Here is a 13,008-nt window from a genome sequence, read left to right on the forward strand (position 1 = left end):
GTACTTTGGGAGGCCAAGGCGGGCAGATCACCTGAGGTCAGGAGTTTGAAATTAGCCTCGCCAACATGGTGAAACCCTGTCTCTACTAAAAATACAAGAATCAGCTAGATGTGATGGTGCCTATAATCCCATCTACTCGGGAGGCTGAGGTGGGAGGCTCATTCGAACCTAGGAGGCAGAGGTTACAGTCAGTCAAGATCGTGCCACTGCACTGCAGCCTGGGTAACAGAATGAGACTCTGAAAAAAAAAACAACAACAACAACAAAAAGGGAAGCAGAGGAATAAATTTGAGGACTCACGGTGCCTGATTTCAAGAATTACTATAAAGCCACAGAAATTGAGACAATGTGATACTGACAAAAATATAACATATAGATTAATAAAACAGAACAGAGATTCCAGAAATTGACCCACACACAGATGGTTACTTGATTTTTGACAAAGACACAAAGGAGGTAGAAAAATAAGTCTTTTCAATAAACAGTATTGGAACAACTGGACATTCATATGCTAAAAAAAGAGAACTTCAACTTATATCCTGTATTGTATAATACGAAATAGTTAACAGTTAACTAAAATGCATTGTAGGCTATCATAGGCCTAAATGCAAGAAGTTTTAACCACAAAAATTCTAGAAGATAACATAGAAAAAAAAATTGCAAAGATTTAAGCAAATATTTAAATCTTTGGTTTAAGCAAAATTTTCTTAGATATGTCACTAGAAATATGACTCATAAAAGCATACACTGATCAATTTAGCTTTATAAAAATTTAAAATTTCTGCTCTGCAAAAGACACTTCAGAAAATGAAAGAACAAACTATAGACTGGTGGAAAATATTTGTAAATATTTTTCTACATAAACGACTTGTGTCCAACAAATGACTTGTATCCATAATACATAAAGAGCTATATAAGATAATCCAATTTTTTAAATGGCCAAAAGATTTGAGCAGACACTTTATCAAAGAGGATATATATGGAGAAAAGCACATAAAAAGATACTTCTCACAATTCATTAGGAAAATGTAAGTTAAAACTACGATGAGATACAATTTTGTATCCACCAGATACATAAGTCTGACAATTTCAATGGTACGGAAGATGTGGAAACCAAAACTCTCAAGCACTGTTATTGATAGGAGTATAAATTGAAGCAATTTCTTTAGCATGCAGTTTGGCACTATCTAGTTAGGTTGAAGATTCACATAGCCCATGACCCTGCAATTCTACTTCTAGATAGAGAATAATTCTTGCACACGTGCACAAAGAATGAATACAAGAATGTTAGGTGCAGCATTTTGTGGTAATGGAAGAACAATGTAGAAAAATGTCCCTGACCAGGAGAATAGACAAATTGTGGTTTATTCATACAATGCATGCTACACAGCAAGGGTTAGCAAACTATAGCCCATGGGTCAAATCCAGTTCAATACCTATATGTATAAATAAGCTTTTATTGAAACCCAGCCACACTCATATTCATTGACATATTGTCTGTAACTGCTCTCATGTTACGACAGCATTGTTCAATAGTTGCAAGAGGCCACATGACCCACAAAGCCTAAAATATTTAATGTCTGGCCCTTAATAAGAAAAGTTTGCTGACCCCGATCCATAGCAAAACAAAAATGTAAATCACAGTCCAGGCAACATAGTGAGACCCCATCTCTAAAAAACATTTAAAAATTTTGCCAGGCCTGGTAGTGGGAGCCTGTAGTCCCAGCTATTTGGGAGGCTGAGGCAGGAAAATCACTTGAGCCCAGGAGGTCAAGGCTGTAATGAGCTATGATTATGCCACTGTACTCCACCCTGATAGAGCAAGACTCTGTCTCTAAAGGAATGAATGAATGAATGAATGAATGAATGAATGAAATTGACATGTATATTGTATCAGTCAGAGCTCAACCAGAGAAACAGAACTAGTGAGAGAGATATATTAAGAGGTTTATTCCAAGGAATTGGCTTGTGTGTGATTGTGGGGACTGGCTAGGCATGTCTGAAATCCATAGGGCAGACTGTTAGGAAGGGCAGGCTAGAACCATCATTCACAAGCTGAAGCTGTGGTTCACAGGTGGAATCTCTTCTTCTCCAGGGAAGCCTTGGCTATGCCTTTCGACTGCCTTTCTAATGTCTTTCAACCAATGGAATGAAGCCCATACAGATTATCTAGGCTAATCTTCTTTACTTAAAACCAATTGATTACAGGCTTTAATCACACCTACAAAATACCTTCATAGAAACACCTAGTGTTTAACTGATTAACTGGTCTAGCCAAGTTGACATGTAAAACTAGCCATCACATATATCCACAAAGATAAATCTCATAAATATAATGCTGAACAACAATAAAAGTTGCAAAATGATACATCAGATAAGGTAACATTTATATAAAGGTTTAAAATGGGCAAAAAATTTAACGAAGTTTATGAGTACATGGATATATAAAACCATGTAAAGGAATGATAAACAGTTACTTTATGTTACTGAGTGCTACTGGGAAGGAAGGAAAAGAGTGGATTGGGAGTAGTTTTACTGTATCTATATATTCTGTTTGTTTGTTTTTAAAGGCAAGAGACTCCAAAGTAAATCAGGCATATAAAAATCTTATAAAACCTGGCCCTGATATTGTAATTGCTTATTGTATTACTGTTAATACCTGGGTGCATGTGTGCAATCTTGCACAACCATTATTTTTTAAAAAGCATCATGATTAACCTCCTTTGTATAAACCCCTAAAAAGGGGTGTTTATACTGGGCGGTCAACTTTGAATCAGGACTACACTGGATAGGACCAGAGAGTAGAAGCTTCTTGTCTCCTAAATGCTAAACACCACTTTGGTGGATGCTCTGGGTTTTCTTTCATGGTCCAGTGTTTCAGGGAATGAACCTCACCTCCTGGGAGTTGAGCCTGGAAAATCACAGCATTCATCATGCTCCAGCCTGTGCCCAGTGGAGAGCGCAGAGCAGGGTGTGAGTCATTCTTACTTGAGCCCCGACCTTGGCTGACCTTCGTAGTGCCAACGTCTGGAGCCAAATGAAACTCCTGACTTAAGGAGCTAGAGATAAAGAGGCGGGTGGTTGGTCACATGGTACGTGGCTGCTGATGGAATGTGACTTGTCAGACCCCCCCAGGGGGCTTTCAGTAGGGCCTGCATTCGTGTTTATTATACCAAGAGACACAATGCTGAGAGTTCTTCCTGAAGAACGTCAGATGACTTCTGATTTAAGAAGTGGTTATATACAGATCCAAAGACTGTGATCTGCAACATGCCTGCAGAAATTTTTCAACGGACATTTTTGTATGGCATGCCATACAAAATAAGTCTTTTTGCAAAAATTAAACTCTTTTAGGATTAAAAAGAACACATGCTATTTGTAAAAATGGGGAATATATGAAAAGCTAGAGAGAAGAAAACAAACCTCTGAAGTTCACTACCCAGCATTATCAGTGGCTGTCTTTTAGCCTTTTTTTCCCCAGTGTCATATTTTTTTCTGTAGTTAATGTACCCTTTCAACATGGTTATTGAGCACCCAGCAAGTACCAGGCTTTACTCTCGGTGCTAGAGATATGGAAATGTACAAAACAGCCAAGGTCTCTGCTCTTGGGGAGCTCAGATGAAAGAAGGGTAGACTAACCACTGAAAATCAGTATATAAATATATAAGATACATTTAGATAAAAATGGTATTATGGGAAAAATGATACCTAACAATACCAAAGACTTATAATGTGCTGTTCTAAGCCTTTCACTCATATGTATCAATACATTGAATGAAACTGGGGTGTGTGTGTGTGTGTGTGTCTGTGTGTTTTAGAGGGAAAGTTAGGCTGTTACAGGAAATCTTTCAATACAATGATCAGGAATGGTCTATTGAAGAAGATGACATAGGAACCAAGGTTTACATAAAGTGGAAAAGACGGCCATGGAAGACCCAGATTGAGAGCCTTCCCAGCAAAGGGAACAGCGAGTTTAAATACCTTGAGCATAAAATAGCTTGGCATGTTCATGAAACAGAAAAAAGTATGGGACTTCAAGGAACAAAAGGCAGAAAGGTCTGCAATGAAACCAAAGATTGTCCTTCTTGGGTTCTCCAGGGAACTCTTGAGAGCAACAGAAACAGGCACTTTTTTTTTTTTTCCCCCAGCGGTTTCATTCTCTTCTGATCCCACCCGCTACTTTCACACTCTCATTTCTGTATGAGAAAAGGGCTGAGCTTTTGTTGCAGCTGCTACTCTTGGAAGAGTTGAGACCCTTAACTGACACATCTCTTGCACCTGACATGCCAGCAGCCTACAGGCAGAATTTAAAGTTTCAGGGCCCTCTTTGCTAAAACGCTACCCACACTTAAGTCACACAAAGTTGAAGGCAGCTTTGCAATTGAGTTTTACCAACAACCTTAGGATCCACATTATTAATTGCTACACAGCAACCACTCCTCACTCATCACTTCTTCCTCAGCTGAGAGCCTTCCCTCTACGGTAAAGGCTAATGATGCCAAATATTTTTTCTCCTCCCTTGCTTCCAGATCACCAACCTCAGAGTAGTGTCTTGGCCCTTAGATTTGCTTCCTAAAGCCCATGGGGTGGCTCTCTGAGTTTCCTGACGATCATTCCCTACACTCTGGATTTTGCAGCTTGAATCTTTATAGTGTAATTTATTGCAGCCCTTTGTTCTCTCTATTGTCTGTAAAATGGTGGTCATAAGCCTCAAAACAACAACTCAATAAGACAGGACCATTCATGTACCCACTTCACAGACTAATAAACTAAGGCACAAAAAATTATATACTAGAGGTCATGTAGCTGGAAAGTAGAGGAGCTAGCATTTGAATCCAGGCAGAGGCTTCTAACCACCATGCTGCACACAGAGAAATTATTTAAAATACATTTTTAAATTATTTTTAATGAACACACAGTAATTGTGCATATTTATGTGGTACAGTGTGATATTTTGATACCTATATACAATATGTAATGTAGAAAGACATTTATGCAACCCCCTTTGGTTGAATATTGTCCAGGAACAGATAATTGGTTCATTTGTAAGTCTAGAAATCAATTAACTCAATTAGCAAACAGTGATTAACCATCTACAGTGTGTGCTGGGCTAAACTGTGGTATACAAAGTTGGGCAAGCTGACATTGAAGATGATGATAACTGACGCGCTGAGCGCTTACTGTGCACCAGCCCCTGACCCAGGTGCTATGAATACAATGGGGCGCATCACAGTCCAGGTGAGTTTCATCACAGACCTCAATCTTGTAAGAGAGAATCAACCATGAACCAAGCGCTGTGAAGGGAATAGTTTAGAGTTGTGCGGTCCAGTCCGGGCGTCACTAGCCACATGGGGCTATTTAAAAGTAATGAAAATTAAATATAACTTACACATCAGTCCCTCAGTCACATTAACCACATTTCAAGTGCGCATGTGGCTTGTGGCTACCTATAAATAGCGCAGATTATGGAACAATATTCTCGCTGAAAGTTCTGTTGGATGGCACGGTTTTAGAGTGTTTGGAAGCACAGAGAGACGTCTCTCATTTAAACGTGGAGGTGAGGAGAGGTGTCAAGAAAGGGATCCTGAACAAAGTAATGTTTAAGCTGACACCTGAAGAATGAGTAGTTTTAATCCTTACTATACTTCTGTGAGATATTTTATATCTCTACTTAATGAATGAGAAAATGGTCTCTAAGAAGTTGAGAAACTTGCCTGAAGTCGCAAGAAAGGTATAAGAGAGAATATTTGATTCCCAAATCCATCTGTCTGCAGTGCCATGCTTGAAACGCTAACAGTCACTAAAGGAACCACGGACAAAGGAGATCTCTTTTGAAAGAAGCAGGTAGCAACTTCACAAATACTGTCTGAACACTTTGTGCTGTATTTTAAAGCACTCTGTTAAGTATCCATGTAATATGAAGTTTCCAGAAACAATTAAAAAAACACAGGGCTTCTCGCCACAAGGAGTTTGCCATTTCACCGAGAGATAGACAGGTGTCTATGAAATGTTGGCGGAACAAGTGAATTCTAAGTGCTATAGGAATTCCAAGAGGTGGCAATGTCCCCTGTGAAGAGTTCTTGGAAGGAGGAGGAATTAAGAGGGGTCTTAAAACTGTGTAGGATGGGCATATCAGAGCATTCCAGGCAGGAGGAAAGTTTGTTGGAAGGCTTAGGGTGGGGCCATGCAAGATCAGTGCTGAGAATGGGAATACCTTAGTCTTACATTGGGGGTTTGTTCAGATGAGACAACTCAGTCTTTTCTGCAGGCATTCTTGAACAATATTTATGGGTGTGTCTACAAAGAGATTGGTTTGGGGGCAGGGCAGAGACATCACTTATTTCCCCTTCAGGGAATTTCCCTCGGAGAGTATTATTGATATCGCTGCAGAATTCGTGGCTTCCCAGCAGAAAAGTCTTCAGGAACGCACAAGAGAAATTTTCGGGGCAACCCTTCTTTGCTTTCAGCATGTGTCTAACAGTTCTTTCCTTTTCTCTCATACCTTTCTTCAAACCTGCAAATGAATCCCAGTGCTAGAGAGTACAGAATTACTTGTGGGCATTTAAAATCAATACATTATTAAGCACTTCACGGGAAAAATAATCTAATTAACAAATATCTGCACTGACTTGTGAACTATGCAAATCCGACAAATCAATACTATACATGGCATTTTATATATTCGGTTTGCTGTTCACATACTATCTGTTGGGTTCTACTTTTTTGTCTTAACATTGTCTTATGTACAATTTTTTGGCACATCAATATAGACCAAATAAGACCACTTTTTAATGATAGTTTATAACAAAATCAGTCTTCAATTATTGGCTAGTAGATTTATTTCCTGATAGCATTTTAAAAATATCAGTGCAATGAATAGTTTCGTACAATCATTTTTTAATTACACATTTTTGTTTTAAGAGCATATTCTCTCAAATGGGATGACTGGAACCTAGGTTTAATCATTGTATGTCTCTTGTTAGTTGTTCTCTAGGAAGATTATACTAATATTTATCTAGCATATCTGTCCTCCCAAAGCCTTGTCACCACTGGATTTTTAATTATTACTTTGCTCTTGGTAATTTAAGGGACCTTACTTTGACTCTCTGTCTCAGTTGCTTTATCTGTGGATGTGGATAATGAGTTTTCAGGGTTGAGGATTGAATGAGATAGTGCAGGCAAAGCATCAGCACAAGGCACAGTATATAGTAAATAGGCCACTAATGTCTGTTCCTCCCTTGTGAGGAGTATGCAGTGGGAATTTAGAGCTGCTTCACTTTGGGTTTTTTGTTTGTTCGTTTGTTTGCTGCTGAGGTTAAGCATTTCTTTCAAGTGATTATCACTGGAATACCTGGGGTGTGTCTTCAAGTCACTCTCCCTTTCCACTCTTCTCTATCTCCTCTGTCCCACAGGATGCCCCAGTCCTGAACTAGATTTTACCATCCTCTATTCACCACCTGGTCCAAGATCCAAAATCATCACCATGGCAACTAGACTTGAGATACAGTGCTAACAGGAGACAGCAGAGCATCCCTACAAACTCAGAGTTCCAGAACCATAAATTCTCCATGTGGAAAGGAAGCCCCAGTGGTTGTCTGTCCAACTTTCCAGTGGTCATTTGACAGATTCCCGTCAGGATATGTGTTCTCTTCTTAAAATATGTTAAATAACACACATCGAGTAAATTCTATGAAGAATTTATGGTGAGGCTAGAATTTGGCCTCTTTAATGTTGGTACCTAGGCAACATGGTCAGTACTCTTACCTACTATAGTCAATTCTCAGATAATCGTGTTATCACTTAGCCAAATTTTGAAACATCTTTGAGAAACATTGAATTTTAAGTTCTTAACATCGTAATTAAACAGAGTAGGGAGCATTCTTCTGTTGACAGGACTCAATATTTTATTTAATAGGACTTCTCCCATGTAGTTTATAGTCATGAAACATTTAAAGTCTACCTTCTTCTAGATAAGAGCTGGTGTCTAAAATTGATAAATCAAGAAATAGAAACTTGAGTATGTTATTTAAAGTTATAAAAGTAGGAACTATTACCAAAATAAACTCATAAAAATTGGAAAGCAGAAAGGGAGAGAGGATGTGGGAGATAGTCAAACTATGTCAACTTTCTTTTCTTTTCAAAGTTGAGTGTTAAACATACTTTTAAAAATGACAGCTCAATTAAGAGATTGAGTTATATATTAAATAATATATAATTATATTATTTAATGTTAAAACGGTAACTACTAGAAGAACAAAAAACCAGAAATTTCTAACAGTGGTCTTCCCAAGAGGCTAGAACTACAAGTGGGAGGGTAGATAAGAAGAAAAACCTTATGTTTAATTTTAGACTCCTCTATATGGTTTGAAATTTTTGATACATGCACATTATCTTTTCCTTTTTTAAAAAGTGCTTTATTGAGAAATAATTTACATATAATTCCATTCACCTATTTAGAGTATACAATTCAATGGTTTTCAGTATATTCACAAAGTTATGCATTCGTCATTAACTTTAGAACATTTTCATCACCTTCCCTACCCCCAATCCTGTACCCACTAGCAGTCACTCCTCATTTTCCTATTATGCCTCCTCTCCCCAGCCTGAGGCAACCTCTTTCTGTCTCTGCAGATTTGTCTATACTGGATATTTTCTATAAATTAATTAAACAACATGTAGCCTTTTGTGTCTGCTTTATTTCAGTTAGCATAACGTTTTCAAGGTTCATCCACATTATAGCATGTATCAATACTTCATTCCTTTTTATTGCTGGATAATATTCCATTGCATGAATATACAACATTTTCTTTATCCACTTATCAGTTGATGGATATTTAAGTTGTTTTCACTTTTTGGCTATCGTGAAAAATGCTGCTATGAACATTTGTGTACAAGTTTTTGTGTAGCTGTATGTTTTCATTTCTCTTGGATAGATATGTAGGAGTGGAATTGCTGGGTCATATCTTAACTCTCCGTTTAACCTGTTGAGGAACTGCTAGACTTTTTTCAAAAGTGGTTGCTTCTTTTTAGATTCTCACCAGCAATGGAGGAGAGTTCCAATTTTTCTGCCTCTTCACCAACACCTATTGTTATCTCTCTTTCTGATTCCAGCCATCCTAGTGGATATAAAGTGTTGTATAATAAATATCTTTGTAGTTTTAATTTGCATTTCCCCAATCACTAATAATGTTGAGTATATTTTCAAATGCTTATTGGTTATTTGCATATCTTCTTTGAGAAATGTCTATTTAGATCCTTTGCCCTGTGAACATTATTTTAATCTAGAAAAACTATAAAGTGTTTGACAGCATGGTAAGCAAATAACAAATGTTGGACAGGGCAGTCTCTGGGTGAAGAAAATTAAGAGTGATTTCTTTTTTGCTTTCCTAAATTTTCCTAAGTTTTAAAAACATACATAACTTTTTGTCATCTTCAAATATTTACATTTTCCTTCAATTTCTTTATCTTTTTCTGATTTGAAAAATTAGCACAAGAAAATTGTGTTAAAGAAGATACAATATTAACCTGGAGACAACAATAGCTAACATTTTGGAAGATTTCTCTTCAGGACTTTTCTCAACTTTGTGTACTTTTTTGAGGTTGTAGTATATCTACATGTTCAAATTATGCCTTTTATTCTTATCAGGATGTCACAGACAAACTCTTGCATATTAAATAAACCTCTTATTTAATTTTTTCTTCTGTAAGTCTCTAGAGGAAATGCCACCGTATCACTTGGCATGCAGAATGGTCACAAAGAAGGGCTTCTTTCGTACATTGATTACTCCAAAATTAAGGAAAAAAGTACACAAACGCGCAACACGTACTGTTCCCAACCTATGGGAAACACAAACCAAGGACACAGCAGACTTTTAAGAGGTCATCGCCTAGTCTTTTGCTGCAATCTGATGTTCTCTACCTGTTTCACACTGGAAAAGACAGACAGTTTTAAGTAGTATGAAGATACTGGGCAACTCTCCAATAATTTCTAACTTGTATCTTCACAGAATAGCTTTGCCTTTTGGGTTAAATTATTTGTAATCCCCAAAGCACTGCCAACTCCCATATTTTTCCTTAAAATATGTGCTATAAAAGGCTGTATTCCTTTTGCTTTCCCTATCCTGTTTCTCTTTCCCTCATTATAATTATTATTCCTGAAATCACCCATGCCATCAGGACAAGCAGACTGCAGGTAGAGGGATCGGTTATGTTTCTTTTCACCTCTTTTCCTATCCCGAAGGCTCCAAAGTTTCCAGTTGCAACAACTTTAAAAGCTGATTGCACAGATTCCATTTTCTCCTATGGTAATGAAATTAAATAGTCTCTCTTCTTGGCAAGAGCTCCAGAAGAATACTTCTTTTACACTTGCTTTAAATGTTCAATTTTCTGTACCAATATAGGCTGCTGACTCTTTAAGCTCCCATGTATGTCCACAAACACTTGAAGACAGCAGTACCATCCAAAACCACACACATACAACAGGCTGCTTCCAATGTGAAAATCCGGGGGAAATACCAGGATATAGCACAGGAGAAGAATCCTGACTACTAAAGACTCTCCCTCATAAGCCTCCAGTCATAACTGTGCAAGATTACATTTAAGATGAATAGTTCATGTTTAATTCAGTGCATGGGGCTGAGAATATAGTGCTCCCCAGTGTCCAGGCTCCTCTCTTCTTCCCAGGCACAGTGCTAACATGGAGTTTTCTGGACTCCTCGCAAGTAGGTGGGGCTGTGGGATCAAGTTCTGGCCAGTGGAATGTGAGTGGACGTGATGATTGCCACTACCCCATCTGGCATTCTAGATCTTTCATTCTCTCTTGCAGTTCAGGAGGGATTTCAGAGGCCACTTGTTGAAGATAATGGTGCCATGAGACAGTAGGAGCCAGGGTCTCTGGCTGATTGCACGAAACCAGCCCCGCCACCGAATCACACTGAATGTTGACATGAACAAGAAATGAATCTTTATTATACAAATCCACTGAGGCTTGAGGGTTGGATGTTACATCAGTTTGCATACCCTGATTAACACAGCTCCTTTTGCTTTTCTCCCATCCCAGCCAAATATTTTAGGTTGCTGTGACAGCTTGCTGACAACATCTTATAAGGGGTGTCAGAACAGGAAGCTCCATTTTGCTAGCAAAACATTCAAATTCAAATATTGTCAGGAGGAGAGAGTCTTGCTAGTAAGGTTCCACCTAAATGGTTCCAAGACAGGAGAGTCACTAAATGTTTCGGGAAAGAAAAGTGAAAATCATTGTGTCTTCCCAGTGTATTCGCATGGTGGAGTGTCACAGAGGGCTTTAGCAGTCTGAGTGGGGACTTCACTGGTTGACTAACATTAACATGCATGTCTGTTCAACAAGTTGGTGTCATCAGTGTCACACATGCTACCTTCCTTCACAAAACAAAGCTGAGGAAGCCTAAGTCTTTGCCCTGGAAGGTTCCCTCCACACAGGGTAGGATCTGCCTTGTCCACAGTAAGCACCTGAGCCCTCCCTGAAATGGCCCCAGGAAGGTGTCAGCTATGTCTTGGGTGGACAGCTATTGTCTCTACTGAGGAAGTTTGAGTGACTTTGTTGAATTCATTACCAGTCCTTCTTTTGCAGCCATCCCAGGAGCTGAAATACCATCATTTCTGGTATTCTTCCTAGACCACTCACCCTTTTATTTGGACTAATTTGATGTCATATGTTTCATAATTGATGAGGATTTTTAAAAAATGTTTTGAGTAGGTAGAAAACAAACTACTTTGCACGTTAGAACAAAGAAAGGTTGAGCATGAAAAATCTGTGCTCAACCATGAAGACCCCTGGGCACATTCTGCTGATCACCTCCTGCTCTGGGAATAAAATGGCAATCTGGGGTTTGACTCCTGGTTCCACAGATAATTTCTGTGATCTTAGGAAAGCTGTTTCGATACCTCATGGTATAGTGATTGCAATAATTATTTTGGTGTGTTTTGAGAACACTGCTGACTCACTTCTCCCTCTTTCCTCTACCTCAAGCTTTAGAATTGGCCTCTCCAACCAAAAAGGGTGGGCGGGGGGGTGCTTCTAGCTCTCTTATCAAGGCCATGACTTTCAACTTCCTTAAAACCCAAGTTCAGACTTGATATATAAAATGTGTGTATAAATTTTGCATGCCTTTAAGAATCTTTCTGAAATGCAGCTTGATTCTCTATGCTATCCCGGCAATTCTCTATTTTTTTGTCCTTCTCTCTCTCCTCCCTTCTGATATTCTCTTGCTTATTGTTCACTCCTCCAATCAATCATTATTTGGTTCATGTTGTTTTTGTAACTTGTGGGCAAAGTGAAAACTCACCTTTAAAAAAGTATGCGTATGGGTCAGTTTGTAACAAGAAAAAAAGGTTAAAGAGAAAAGGAGTAACTGAATTCAAAAGAAAATAGATTATACAGGCTGGTGGAAATTAGATTGGTATTCTTAATGGTGTATATACATTTTTAACGTTAGAAACAACATAACATCAATTTTTTTAAAACCTTAGAATTCTCCCACCCTAACATGAGAAGTTTAAACATTGTTCTCTTCCAGGTATTTATTGTTCATGTGCATTATTGTTTATATAATTATAATCTATGTGTATATAATTTTATGTTTTTCTATGGAATTTTAGGGGCACGTTGCTTAGCTCTTCTTCCTGCTTCCTAGATGGGTTGCCAGGTATTTTGGAGAACTTTTCCACAGTCAGACCTATATGCCTGCTAACACTGGGCCTCCAGTTTTCTTATTGTACCTAGCTGAAGAATGTAAACATCAATGAGTTTTGAGAAGAGCTAAATAATACCAACCTCTGGGCAAAGAACAGTAAGTTAAACAGGACATGTGTCTGGTAGATTTGCATATATTCTAGCTTTTAAAAACTCAGGAAAAAAGTACTGAGAAGTATTGTAAATCACTCATGAAGGCTTAAGATACAAGCGCACCTCTTCTAAAGGGTTCTGAGTCTTTAATATGCAAACTCCTCCAAGCCTTGGCACTGAATTTA

Source organism: Macaca fascicularis, chromosome 15, assembly GCF_037993035.2.
Source record: "Macaca fascicularis isolate 582-1 chromosome 15, T2T-MFA8v1.1".
Classification (NCBI taxonomy): Eukaryota; Metazoa; Chordata; class Mammalia; order Primates; family Cercopithecidae; genus Macaca; species Macaca fascicularis.